This window comes from Oreochromis aureus, linkage group 7, assembly GCF_013358895.1.
Source record: "Oreochromis aureus strain Israel breed Guangdong linkage group 7, ZZ_aureus, whole genome shotgun sequence".
NCBI classification, from domain to species: Eukaryota; Metazoa; Chordata; class Actinopteri; order Cichliformes; family Cichlidae; genus Oreochromis; species Oreochromis aureus.
In genome coordinates, this window is record NC_052948.1 from 24525114 (window position 1) to 24538413 (window position 13300).

General features: G+C 38.7%; 1 protein-coding gene across 5 annotated transcripts in view; it reads left to right on the forward strand.

The window, feature by feature from the left end:
- LOC116317485 (suppressor of tumorigenicity 7 protein homolog) overlaps positions 1–13300 on the forward strand; it is a 56490-nt gene that overhangs the window by 27016 nt on the left and 16174 nt on the right. The window lies entirely within an intron of this gene.

Sequence of the window (13300 nt, forward strand, 5' to 3'; positions counted from 1 at the left end):
CAGTACTGCCATAGAGACCCCATAGTTACTTACAATCTCTGACACCCCTGGGTTAAGTATCTCTAAAGGCCACACTGGGAAATTAGGAGCAGACATCCGGTTATCTATTTTTTTTTTTTTTTTTAAACAACAACAAAAAAGTTCCCCTCTCGCCCCTGCAGGTGGTGATTATCCTTCAAGCTTGGGTCCTCTACCAGAGGCCTGGGAGTTTGAGGGTCCTGCTCAGTATATCTGCTGTTCCTAGAACTGCGCTTTTCTGGACAGAGAACTCCGATGTTGTTCCTGGGATCTGCTGGAGCCATTTGCCTTGCTCAGGGGTCACTGCATTGAGTGCTCCAATTACCACTAAGATCACTGTTGCCTTCTCTGTTGAGCTTTTCGTGTTCCTTCTTCCTGATGTTGCTATCAGTCGGTATAGCTACATATATCACTATGGCCATCTTCCTCTGCTTGTCCACCACTATTATGTCCAGTTGGTTAGCCATCACCAGTTTGTCCATCTATATGTGGAAGTCCCACAGGATCTTAGCTTGGTTGTTCTCGACCTCCCTAGGGGGCGTCTTCTGTCTCGCCATTTTGAGCTCCGGATTTCCAGGTCATATTCAGCACAGATGTCTCCAGCTGACTACACCTGGAGAACCCAACATTTATGAAAAACCTAAATTGACACGCAGACAAGAATAAAGTTTGCAAAGTAATAATTGTTCATGCGTATTTCCATTTTTATTTCAATGTGACGAATTAGAATATAGAACTGCCATTTGGGACACTTCTATGCTTTGTCAGAAACATATGTGTGAGCCACTAAGTTTAAATGACCACAGTCTATTGTTAAACGATTTGACTACGTGGTGCGTGAAACTGTGTAAAAAAAGCCCATTTGAATTAATAAATTTAGCTATTCTTTTTTTTTTTTTTTTTCAATTTGTGAAGCTGGCCTTCCTCAGTAGTGTTAATCTTGCTGTTTTATTAGCTGCTTTATTTTTTTCTCTCTCTCTGCCTTGTACAAAATGTACATTTGCAGACAAATCAAGGCAAACAAAGAAATAAAAGAAAATCAGTATTATGGAAAATCTCCACAACAGCAAATACTTCTATTAACCCTCCAATGTAGGAACGTCCTATTCCCTGACAGTTATTGCCTCTTCTGCTTTTGTGCTTTTTTTTTTTTTTTTATTTTAAATACACGGAGAACATTCTTGGATATTTTTAAGGTCCTCTCTAAATCCAAGATATTGTTAGATACATCATCTATTGTTATGTTACCAACCTTATCACATTACTAAATATCTGTATATGGATTTAAGGCTGGTTGTGAATGTATTCAACAGACAGGGCCAGCTCCCGGGCCATTTGCTGTTGCCATCCATAACTTCAGCATTGCATAGCCTGTGCCAACAGAAACAGAGCTGAATATCCTGAGGTTTAATAATCAGAGACTTGGCAAGAACCAGTAGCGGTGAGGCAATTCTGCATCTCTTGAGTTTATTCTCAAAATGTTCAACCTGCTCTCTTTTGGATATTGCTGGATTTATTTGAGTACTTAACTATGTTTGTTTTTATGTTCTTTGGTGCTTAAAGTGCCTTCATCTCTGGTATGTCAGCAGATTTGATTCCCACTGAAGTCACAAGATAGGTAATCGCTGGAACATTTTTGGCTTAAATTACAGTTGGTGGATAATTTAAGAGTATCCTTGATATTAATTTTAAGGGGTGATGTATTTCTTTGTTATATTTTTTTCTGCAGTTGTTAAGAGTTGAATTGTTTAAAGCATAAAATATTCTGAACACTGACATTGACATACACTATCAGTGTTAGTACTGGCGTTCAAATTCCCATGGTGATCATCCAATTGAAAGCTTCTTATCCCTTTAAATCCCTGCTTGTCTGGATAACATTCACCTGTAATTACTCCAAGAGAACTCTGAAGGATGCAACTAACCTCAAAAACCAAGCAGGTTCAGTGTAAGCAGAGTCAGTTTAATGAGATAAGCTGGTCCCTATGCTGTTGGTCGGTGAGATGACGCATTATAACATGACTGTTTTTGGTGTTCGCCCTCCTCCATAATTATTATGTGTGCTTGGCTCCTGATGAAAAGTATTTTTAGGGTACCAGAATGAGCTTGAATCGAATAAGTGTTGAATCACAACGGTATGGACAGAATTTCATACCACTCTGTGTGAAGAGTATTTACCAGTTCATTTTAGGGGCAGGTAAACATGGTGGAGCTTTGTTGTCAGCCACAAAAAGAACAGACTCACAACGTACCCGGGGTATCCTTTCACTTACCTTAACATTGCCAGTCAGGATAAGCGGTCACAAGAAGCTGGTTATCAACTCACTAAATTAACCCAGGGTTTCCAGAGCTAGGTAGGAACATGCGTATGAACTTGAGTGAAATCTCATTCGTAATTCATAGAGTTTAATAATATGTCAGCCCACCCTGACAGAGTCCAAGCTATTTCTGAGGTTGACACTGATGTTGGACACAAAGGCCTGGCTCACAGTGTCCTTAGTCCCAAAGGTGTTCTGTCAGTTTGAGGTCAGGACTCTGTGCAGGCCAGTGAAGTTCTTCCACACCAAACTCCCTCATCCATTTCTTTATGGACCTTGCTTTTTGCACTGATGCACAGCCATGTTGAAACAGGAAGGGCCCCTTCCCAAACGAACAAAGTTGGGAGCATGAAATCGTCCAAAATGTCTTGCTGAAGCATTAAGAGTTCTTTTCACTAGAAATAAGGGGCCGAGCCCAACTCCTGAAAAACAACCACACACTATAATCCAATCACCCCCCACCAAACAGATAAGTACCATTCTCATGGCAACCGCCAAACCCAGACACATTCATTGGATTGCCAGACAGAGAAGCATGATAACATGAGGGCCACGTGAAGTTTGGAGGTCTGTACTGATTGACTCTGAAGAAAGTTGGTGACCTCTGTTGACTATGCGCCTCAGCGTCCGCTGACCCTGCTCTGTGATTTTATGTAGCCTACCACTTTATGGCTTAGTTGCTGTCATTCCCAAGCATTTGGGATTTTGTGGAACTTTTTTTTTCTTCTCAGAATTGTGGTAAAATTAGTATTTCCATCCTCTTTATCATCCGGGTAGTATGGCCATAAGCTATACGGCCATCAGATTGATTCATCTGAGTGTGTGTGAATATCCATCTGAGTGTGTGTGAATATTACATGAAAATGCTTAGGTGTCTAAATATAAAAGCACTGTATGAATGCGTGTGACAGGGTAAATGAGACTTTAAGTGCTCAAAACTGAGTGGAAAGGCGTTGTACAAGTACTAGTCCATTTACTATTAATCAGGCTCTCATTACGCTTAGTAGTGTTTGTTGCTCGTGTTTTGTAAAGGAGCAGTGCATTACTAAATCATTGGTGAAGGTTGCTATCTTTTGGTTTTGTTTTGTTTTTTTAATCATTCCTCTCTGTGGATCCTCAAGGAAGCACAGTAATAATTGAATTGGCTCAGCAGCATCTTGTAGAGGAAATCGCTGCATTTGTCATCATCTTGTTCAACCATAAACGTAATATTGCAGCTAATCTTGTCAGCCTTTTAATTTTCCATTGCTTTCCACATCATCACTCTAGTGTTTCAGCAGGCTGAAAAAAGAAAGGAAGGAAGTGCCTCATGACCCGAATGTTATTGAATCTAATAAATTGATCAAGTGAGAAATTATGTCTGTGACGTGAGCTGATGATAATGTTAAACCGTCCCCTCAACAGCTTTGTGGGGACAAAAATATTTAAACCTGAGTTTTCTCCATTGAAATGGGTCAGTGGCCATTTTGATGATTAGCATGATACTTGGCTGAAGCTAAAAGTAAAAGGGTATAACTCTGTGTGTGTGTGTGTGTGTGTGTGTGTGTGTGTGTGTGTGTGTGTGTGTGTGTGTGTGTGTGTGTGTGTGTGTGTGTGTGTGTGTGTGTGTGTGTGTGTGTGTGTGTGTGTGTGTGTGTGTGTGTGTGTGTGTCAAAAAAGGCTGCTGCTTAAATTAATTTGTATTAATTAAAGTGTCCCTGGATAACTAAAATAATCATTTCTTTTGTATTAATACCAGAATTGAAGGATCTTCGGTATCTCTAAAAGACTGCTTCATCCATTCTCCTGTAGGGTCATTTGGGGTTGTCATGGTTACCTCTGCAGGAGGAGACTAAGGAGCAAACCTCCCCCACCTCCCTTTATTAAAATCCATGTTATTGATTGGCTGGACTGGCATCTTCAGACTCCCCTTTGTACTTATTCTGCTGGTTTACTAGAGGAAGAGGAGGACAGAACTGGCTCATAATTGTGTTGGCCTGCTGTCATTCAAAGACAGGCCCCAATCAAGAAAACGTGACCAAACCAGAGCCCTCGCTAATAAATGTGCTCTATGAAAGATGACTAGCTTCTGACTCGATGTGGGTATGGATATGGACTCCCAGTGAAACAAGACTTTGTTTTTTTTTTTTTCTTTTCTATTTGAAAGAGGAACAAAACATCAGGTTTAACCAAAAATATATTTTTTTTTACTTTTTTGAAGTAGCAAATGCATTGTTAGTGTGCTGGTGGCTCCGGTGGATATGTCAGTGGAATGGAGGGTAAGTAATCTGGTGCTGCTTTATTTGGTGTGCAGCTGACGGGCTGTGTGTAGTCAGGAACTGTATGGCTGCCGTGTTTCTGATTTTTTTTCTTTGCACATGGCCTTTATATTGTACAGCAGGTGGTCCTGTACATTTTGTATTGATATTCATGAAGTGGACTGTTTGCTCAGCGCGTGGGCGAAGGCCTGTTGATTTTGTGTGTGTGTGTGTGTGTGTGTGTGTGTGTGTGTGTGTGTGTGTGTTATGTTTCAGTTGTGTATCTGTGTGTGCTTGTGTGTTAGGAATATGCTAGCTGTAGCTGATATCTGTGTTTACAAAGTGGCCTGTTGTGGAGGGCTTAATAAGCCTTGTTTGGTTTTTTTTGCTTTTGTGTGTTTTGGGTTTTTTTTTTTCTTCTGCCACCTGTGCTTGTTTTTCATGTTTTACTTTTATTCTCTGGTGATATTAAAAAGAATATTTTAAATTGGAAAAAAAAAAGGTTATTTTGATTGTATCAGCATCTACAAAGCTCCTGCACAAAATCCCAGTTGTTGTATGAAAAGATTACAGCAGCAATTACCTTGTCCATCAGTTATTCTCCTTTTTTCCAGTTGCTATATTGACATGAACGGAACGTGATGTTAATGCCAATGCATTTAAGGCCTCCCCAAAGTAGTTTTGTACGTTGCATTTTATTTGATTTTTTTTTTTTTTTTTTTTTAAACGAAGATAACAAATTTTGTAAAACAATGATCTTCTAGGTGCTTAAAAAGACACTTAAAAAGCAGATTTTCTGCTGGCATCTCTCTGGAAGTTTTTTATTGTTTTACTTTCTAGTCTTCATGTAAATTATGCTTTCTCTGACTTAAAATTATTGGCTTTTTTGATATTATGATTACACAATTTTAAATTAGATGAATATTTTTGGGCTGCTGTGTTTAAGTGGCACCTTAATTGCAGATGACTCTCAGTTTTTGTCCTGGAATGGGTTCCATATTTATGTTTGGATGTTGAGCATTATACAATACAAATATGGATACAGTCTATCTTCTGATTAATAGAGACTAAGTTGTTAGATCTTTTCTTCCGCGCAAGGGAAAAGTACCAGTTTGGCTCTACGTTCTTTGTTTGAACTGTTTCCATAGATACCCAAAATAGATTCCTCATATGTTTAAATGAGTTTCGCTGTCTCTGTCCTCGGTTAACACAGTTCTTAAGTTTGAAGATCATTAATTTTTCAGTGCTGATAATAATCTAACATGTATGCACAAATGGTAGCTACTGTGAACATTTCTCTTGGCAATAAGTAACAGAGCCTTGTTAGAAATAACACTAAATAAGCTCTCAGCTATTCATATAGCTTGGGATTTTTTTTTTCTGCATTAAAGACATATAGTCAACCCTGCACATTTACACGAAAGTAAAGCCAAAATCTCAAAACCATGGGCCCTGTTACACATGCACTTTTGCTGCGGTGAGAGATGTCCATCTTACTCAAAGGTCAGCAGAGGTAGTCGGACCAAGACAGGCTCTCCTTCCCAATCAGCAAGGGCCTGCAATATGAGCCAGGCTATGAGGCTCTCCCTAATCAGCACTGCCAACTAGCATTTCAAGCATGAACAGCTGAGCTGTAGTGACTTACAGCCCACATTGGGATGCAGGGGGCCTGCAAGACCCTCCCAGCTTTCTCATGCCAAGCGCAAACTGCTTCTTATAAGAAAACATGACATTAATGCACGTCTTTAACCACAGCCATCACCCTGTTAGGGAAACCTTGTATTCCCAGTGCTGAAAGTTACAGCTCTGTTTTTAGATCAAGTCAACTAGACTATCTGAAAATGTGTCTGTATTGCTTTTTTATTCCCAGTGCTAATCCAGTATGCATTTGTGCATCTTAACCCCTTCCAAGCCTATTAAACTATTTAAATGTAATCAGCAGTTCAACAACATGAAAGAAGAAACTCGTAGGATACAGTTCAGCTCCATATGTGAGCAGTAAAGCTTGTCCCCAAGAAACTTGCCACTTCTTTATTTATTTACAAAAAGGGGTTTCCATCTAATATTAGCAAGGTGTACCTGATGAAATGGCTGGTGATTTTAGATCTTTTTGACCAGAGGTGGGAAGTAACAAAGTACAAATACAATGCTATTGTATTTACCTAGAATTTTTCAGGTATCTGTTCTTTACTTGTTATACCACAGATGACTTTTTACTTTTACTCCCTACATTTTTACACAAATATCTGTACTTTCTACTTCTACATATTAAAAATTATTTTCTACTTCCATCTACAAACAGGCTCGTTACTCTAGTATCAGCTTGTTGCACATCGTGTTGTGTGAAGGTGCGGAGCTGTATGTTTCAGGGAGAAAAAAGAATTCAAGCCAACTTTAGTCAGAGAAGACAAAAGATGTAAGAAGTCAGACAGGACAGGGGAGTAAGAGCAAGGTTAGATTTAAAGGTAAGGACTGCACAGTGAAGTGTATATGATGTGTTTTGATAAATGATGTATTTTCAATATTGTGAAATGTCCTGCAAAACAAAGCTATACTAACTTTGTGTTACTCAAATGTCAAAACTACTGCGTAGTTTAGTGCTGGATTGCACAGCTTGTCATACTGTGGTGAGTTTGAAGCATTGTCTTGGACTGGTGCACAGTGGGTGTGGTCCTCATGGTTATGCTAGGCTATGTCAAGTGTAGCAGAAATGAACTTGCATTTAAGCTGATGTTGCTTAGATTCATTCACCGAATTCCACCTTTATACCAACTGTATACTGTCTAGTATAGAAACAGTATAAACAGTATAGTGTCAGTGTAGGGGATGGACAGCTTAAGAAACGTCTTGTTAAATTCAGTGGCATAAATCCTGTATGTTTCACTTTTACTTGAGTAAAGAAGTTGCTTCAGTACTTCAACTTTTACTGGAGTGTTTTTGTTGACCAAAGGTTCTTTTTGTCGTCAAGCTGAACTAAATTGCGTCTTTGAGGAAAGAGCCGGCATTGTAGAGGAAATGGGAGTTCTTGATTTATGATGCAAAGATAAGAGAAGACAACTTGAGAGCTTTGTACACAAAAATACATTAAAAACATGACAGTTTTATCCTGATATTGTTTTAAAAATTATTGGACGAAAAGATATTATTGAAATTAAAATTCCTAGTGCAGTGTATGTTGTGCACATAAATAAATGCATTATTCAAAGAATCAGAATGGGATTAGAGTGATCCGTCGACACAGGAGTCAGCCATGCTGTTTTGAAAGTATTTCAAAAGGACAGAATGTTGATGAGATTGCATGCACCGATCTGAATCCATTTCCTTACTGGTGTCATGATCAGACTGTGTAGTGTACATTATGATTTTTATAGGTCTTCACTTGGAGCACAGAAAGTAAAGGTGATCTGAGACGTAATACCTCCTACTTCCTGGATCTGGATCAGTTTTAAAAATTGAAACATTTCATTAACTTAAATAAATATTAACTTGTTTGGCTACAAACAAACTACTATGGAGAGAACAAAAAGTATTTGCATGAGATTAAGGTGCTGCAAAAGCTGCACTTTGATGAGTTTGACTGCACTGTTCATCAGAGTTGGGGCTTATAATTCTGATGTATTTGACCATTTGGACGTGGTTCTTTATTATCGTCCTTCTAAAAGGATCCGTGATTTTTATTTAAAACATAAATTAACTGACATCTTACCTACTCTTTCTTTTCTTGTAACTGATGGACACACATTGTGTATGTGCATATATGAGATAGAAGACTGTGTGTATGTCTGAATATGCGTGTTCACGTGTGTCTCACGTCATGTCTTTTATCATTCCAGTCAGGCCAGCAGTCTGCCGACTGCCCCCCCCTTCAGTAAAGGTCACGTCTCTTGTTGTCTCCAGTGACATTTAGTCCTGAATCTGCCTGATAGAATTTGTCCCTCCAATTCATCTTCTTACTGTCAAACCCAACTCTCTCGCTACTTTCTGGCTAGTATTAACTCTTGGTAGTAATTGTAGTAGCCAAAGAGGCTAAAGGAAAGTGCAGTTAGAGCATGAAGTGTCACCGGTTTGGGTCATGGCAATGTAACAGAAATAAAATTAGTGAATGAAGAATTGTCTCCTCATATTGGAGTTAGATTGAGCCATTAGTTTAGGTATGCAGGATTTTGATGATAAAGTTTGTCAAACATGGTAGGTTCTCAAAGCCATTTTTCATTGTAAATTCAGTAACATGAATTTGGAATAATGTAGCGCTTACTGACAGCAGGACGTGGACAGCATGGACTGGTGAACTAAGCATGATTTCAGTTAAGCTTCATAATTGTAGTTAGTCGCAGAGCAATGTAAATGAGAGAACCTTGTTAGCTGTTAAAACAGAGGTAATGTGAGGCTGGCTAGCTGAAATCAGTGGTCGACTTTTAAACACCGTGTCACAATAACTCTAACTCTTTCTGAGGAGTAAAAGCTCTTTTCTACCTCAGCTTTTTGTTCTTTGACTTGACTAGAGCAGCTTCTTGTAATCCTCAGGTCATCCTCTGTCTGAAATAAGTTGTTTCAGCACCTTTCCCTTTAAGTGAACTTCTTGTGATTCGCCGCCCCTCACAAACTAAAAGGTTAAACAGCAGGTGGTTGTGGACTCTGACTCTTATCTGCTCCCTTACAGAGTGCACACTTAGGATTACTCGTAAATGCACTGGTCCCATCATTTCAAACTTTGGTAAATCAAAATATACCAGCATTTACATAATGCTTTTCTAGGCCACTTGAAGCCCTTTAGACTATATAAAGTATATATGTTTATACTGTTTATAAAAAGTTGGATAGTTTTTGTACAAACTAAAAATAGATCTTGTTGTGATGACCTTTAGTTAATAAAAACCATTTCACGTTTCTGACAGCCAATAAATCCAAATCCAGAATGATGTAAAACAGGGATAAATAAATGTTGTATTCTGATGTCAAGCTTTAATTGTTTTGGGAGTTTGAATGTGTGACATTTGGATTATGAACACACTGTATATTAGTTATGGCTAGATTTATTGGCTGGATGAAGAGTGCTTTTCCAGCCAGACAGCAGTGGTTGAGAGACCAGACACTGCAGACTTACAGCAGCTGCTAAGCCTGTTTTTCCATAGACCTATCTGAAAGAGCTTCTCTGCTGGGATGAGAGCCTCCACTTCACTGCAATGAATAGCTGTCCAGCTGCACTTAATTTATGCACGTGTGTGTTTCTGAGTGCAAATGAGGCTGGGTTTCTGAATCTTTTGTCCGCCTTTCTTATCCTCCGTGTCATTCACAGGAAATTAACATGACAACCCAACCAAAATACAGTACGTTGCCAGTATGGCATTGTTTACGTCAGCTAATAAAATCTCTAAACTTTACACCAAATGCACGAGGGAGATGTCCTGCTTTGTCGCCAGAAACCAGGATGGTATTGGAAAATTTGCCATTCAGTGTTTAATTACAGCCTTGACTTCTACCAACTATTTACAGATAATCAACATGTCGATCGATCTTTAAATAATTTTTGTTTTGTAGTAATTCCCCGGGTTTTGCCCTTTCCCTTTAGTTTTAGCTAAATTCCACGATCACTCCCTGCCAGGCTGCGACAGGTTTACTTCAGTTCACATTTATCATTATGCAAGTTTGTGGAAATAAATAATTAAATGACAATCTTTGATTAAGTTTAATATGGGCACAATTTTTCCAAATTCAATGAGTAATCATGATCTCAGTATCAAACAGAATAATTGAGATTATGATTTTTGCCCTCTTTTAAAAAATGTTTCTTTATTCTTCTGTTATGTCTGTTTAATCATCAACTTCAGTATGCGTGCAGAGTGGCTGTACAAAGAGCAAGTCAGCAGATGATTGTGTGGAAAGACTTACCTTTACCTACAATCCTCAGCCACTCCGTAGTGAATCATTATTTTATGTCTGAAATGTTGGCTTGAGGCTAGTGCTGTTTCCTTTTCTTGGATTTAATTTTTAACCAAAAAAACTTTTTCACACATAGCTGAGGCCTCTGGCTTTTCTGCTCCCTAATTAAAGGTGCTAGATTTTTAATTAAGGGGTGTTAACTCGCTACCATTTTGTGAGCATCACCCAGTTAGCAGTTATTTCCTTAAATAGTTCAATATTTTTTTCCACTGAGTTCATTTTTGCAACGATCCAGCTCAAATTTGCCTTTTTATTTTCCTCTGCGCTGTCATATATAAACCATTACAATGGAGGAAGCTCATATTAAACATGGCCAGAAATAATGAGGTCAGTACAAGTATTCTCCAAGATCCAGGAGCCCAAGCTTCAGTCTGCAGTAATTGCTCAGTTTCTGACAGTCTGTGTAGAAACTTGATATGATCATCTGAAGCATGGAGGTCCTCCTACCTCGTGTTTGTCTTTTGTTTGTGAGGGGCAGTATATGAAAAGGAAGCTGACTTAAATTCAAGGTAGCTTATTAAGGGATTGGAGCTAAAAGGGTTGTTTTAGCCTGTGGATGACCTGAAGAGCTAAACGAAGGCCCAGTGAAAATAATTAAGGATTGTTTGAAATGTGTGTCATGCTAGTCCCAAGGTAAGCTGGAAATGGTCAGTTTTTCTTTTAATGTGACCAGTATTAGAGCACAATAAAAGGCAGTCCATTACCGGTCTGAATAATAATGTGATATATAATAAAATATAATAATAATTCAAAAAAGACGGACAGTGAGTAGAAATGTCACAGTTCAAAATACCAGCTGTCACTTTTGTACTGTAACACCCGTTCTCAGAACAAAATTGCAAACAGAAGGCAGAGGACTCTTGGGGTTTTTCGTAGACCAATCCTAACCCTGTAAAATTTAAAATTCAGCTTGCTTATCCCTTTAGGGTCTATATTTGGTTCAATTTTTGCAGTTACACTCCACAGTACCTGCAAACTAACACGCTAACACAGAACACACCAGAAAGAAAAGTTTATACTGAAGCTAGATGGTTTCAGCAGAGTTGTGAGACCTCCCATTTGCCCATGAGACGACATCTATTTTCAAAGAACAAAATTTATGTTGTCATTTTGATGTTTCAATTCAAACACCAGTAAAAGCAATGGAGTTTCAGACAGAGAGCAGAGGCATCAAGAGTGGCTCAGCTGAAATTTGTAGCACAATAGACACGGTTTCTTTGAGCCCAATCCTAAAATGGTACAGCTGTAATGGTTAGTTTAGTTTTTATGTGCAGTCACTTTGATGGTGGAAAGCTGTGCTGTAAGATACAGGCAAAACACATGATTAAATATTGCTTTTTAATGTTTCTCTTCTTCAATTTCTTCTTTTTAAATCCAGCCTTCTTATCCCATTGAACTGTCATTTAATGAGAGAAGAGGCTAGAAAAGATTTGTAGACCTAAGAGTAAGAACAAAATTGAGTTGGTTTTTGTTTGTTCGTTTTTAACTATAGTTAAAAACAAACTAATATTACTGGAGGCTGTCAGGATTCAGGCAGTGTGGCCATCATCTTGTTAAACCGTAATCAGGGTGTGTTGTTTTGCTTGATGGCTGGTAACACTTTTTTGTGGACTGATTGAGGGATTTATGTGAACAAAACTGTGTCTGTAAATGAGTGCTACCCATAGTGAATCTGAAATGACTTTACATTACTGTATACAGTGCACCCCGAATATACAGACATGGACAAAGCTGTTGATACCCTTCCACAATTTAAAAAAACACAAATCAGACTTGATATAATTGGATATTTAAATGTAAGATTTTGCACCACCACCTTTTGCAACAATCAAAAGTGCTAACAAGTGATTTCTGTACTTCACAATGACACGTCTGCATTTGCCAACAAGTAGTTTGGCTGACTCTTCCCGAGTACCTGTCAAGTGCTCTTTTGAAGGACGGTGTCTCCACACTGCAATTTTCAGATCTTTCACATAATGTTCAATAGAAGATTACGATCCTGGCTTGTGGAGGGCCATTTAAGAATAGTCCAGTGTTTATTTCTCAGCCTCTCTTGAGTGCTGTTAGCTATTTCTTTTTTTGTTTTGGACCATTATCCCGTTGCAGTATTTTTCACCTTGGTAGCCTTGGCAGTTCACTGTGCCAGATGCAGTAAAGCAGCCCCAAAACAACCCCCCCCCCTCAACAGTGGGGTGGTGTTATTTTCTTTTAAAGTGTCATTTTTCCACCTGTAAACATAGAACTGATCTGAGTGGCCAAAAAGCTCCAGTTTTGTGTCATCAGTCCAAAGGACTTTGGGGCTTGTCAACATGCATTTTGCTCTTGTGTTTTTTTTCTGTCAATAGTGGAGACCAAGTGTAGTTCAAAATGTGATGGATGGTGTGATCAGAAAGTGACGCATGTTGACCTTGGAGTTCAGCTTGAATGGTTTTGGATAGTTTCTTTCCATTTCCACATCATAGGAGGTTGACTGCAGTCCCATGAACCTTATACTTTGTAAGAATATTGGCAATTGTGGTCACAGTAACATGAAGCTGTTTGGACATGATCTTACAGCCTACCATTTTAATGTAGATGCTTCTTTCTGAGCTCTGCAGACGGCTCTCTGTTGCTTTCTCGAGTCAAACATTTAAAAGAATCAGAAAAGATCAACAGGCATTTGAAGTTGCACAGAGATCACTCTGCTGATCTTTCCAAATCTGCTGCTAGTAGAAAATTATGGTGCATGCGGTTCTAGACATTCCCCTTTTCCATATTTAATCACAGTAATTGGAGTATCCACAGATG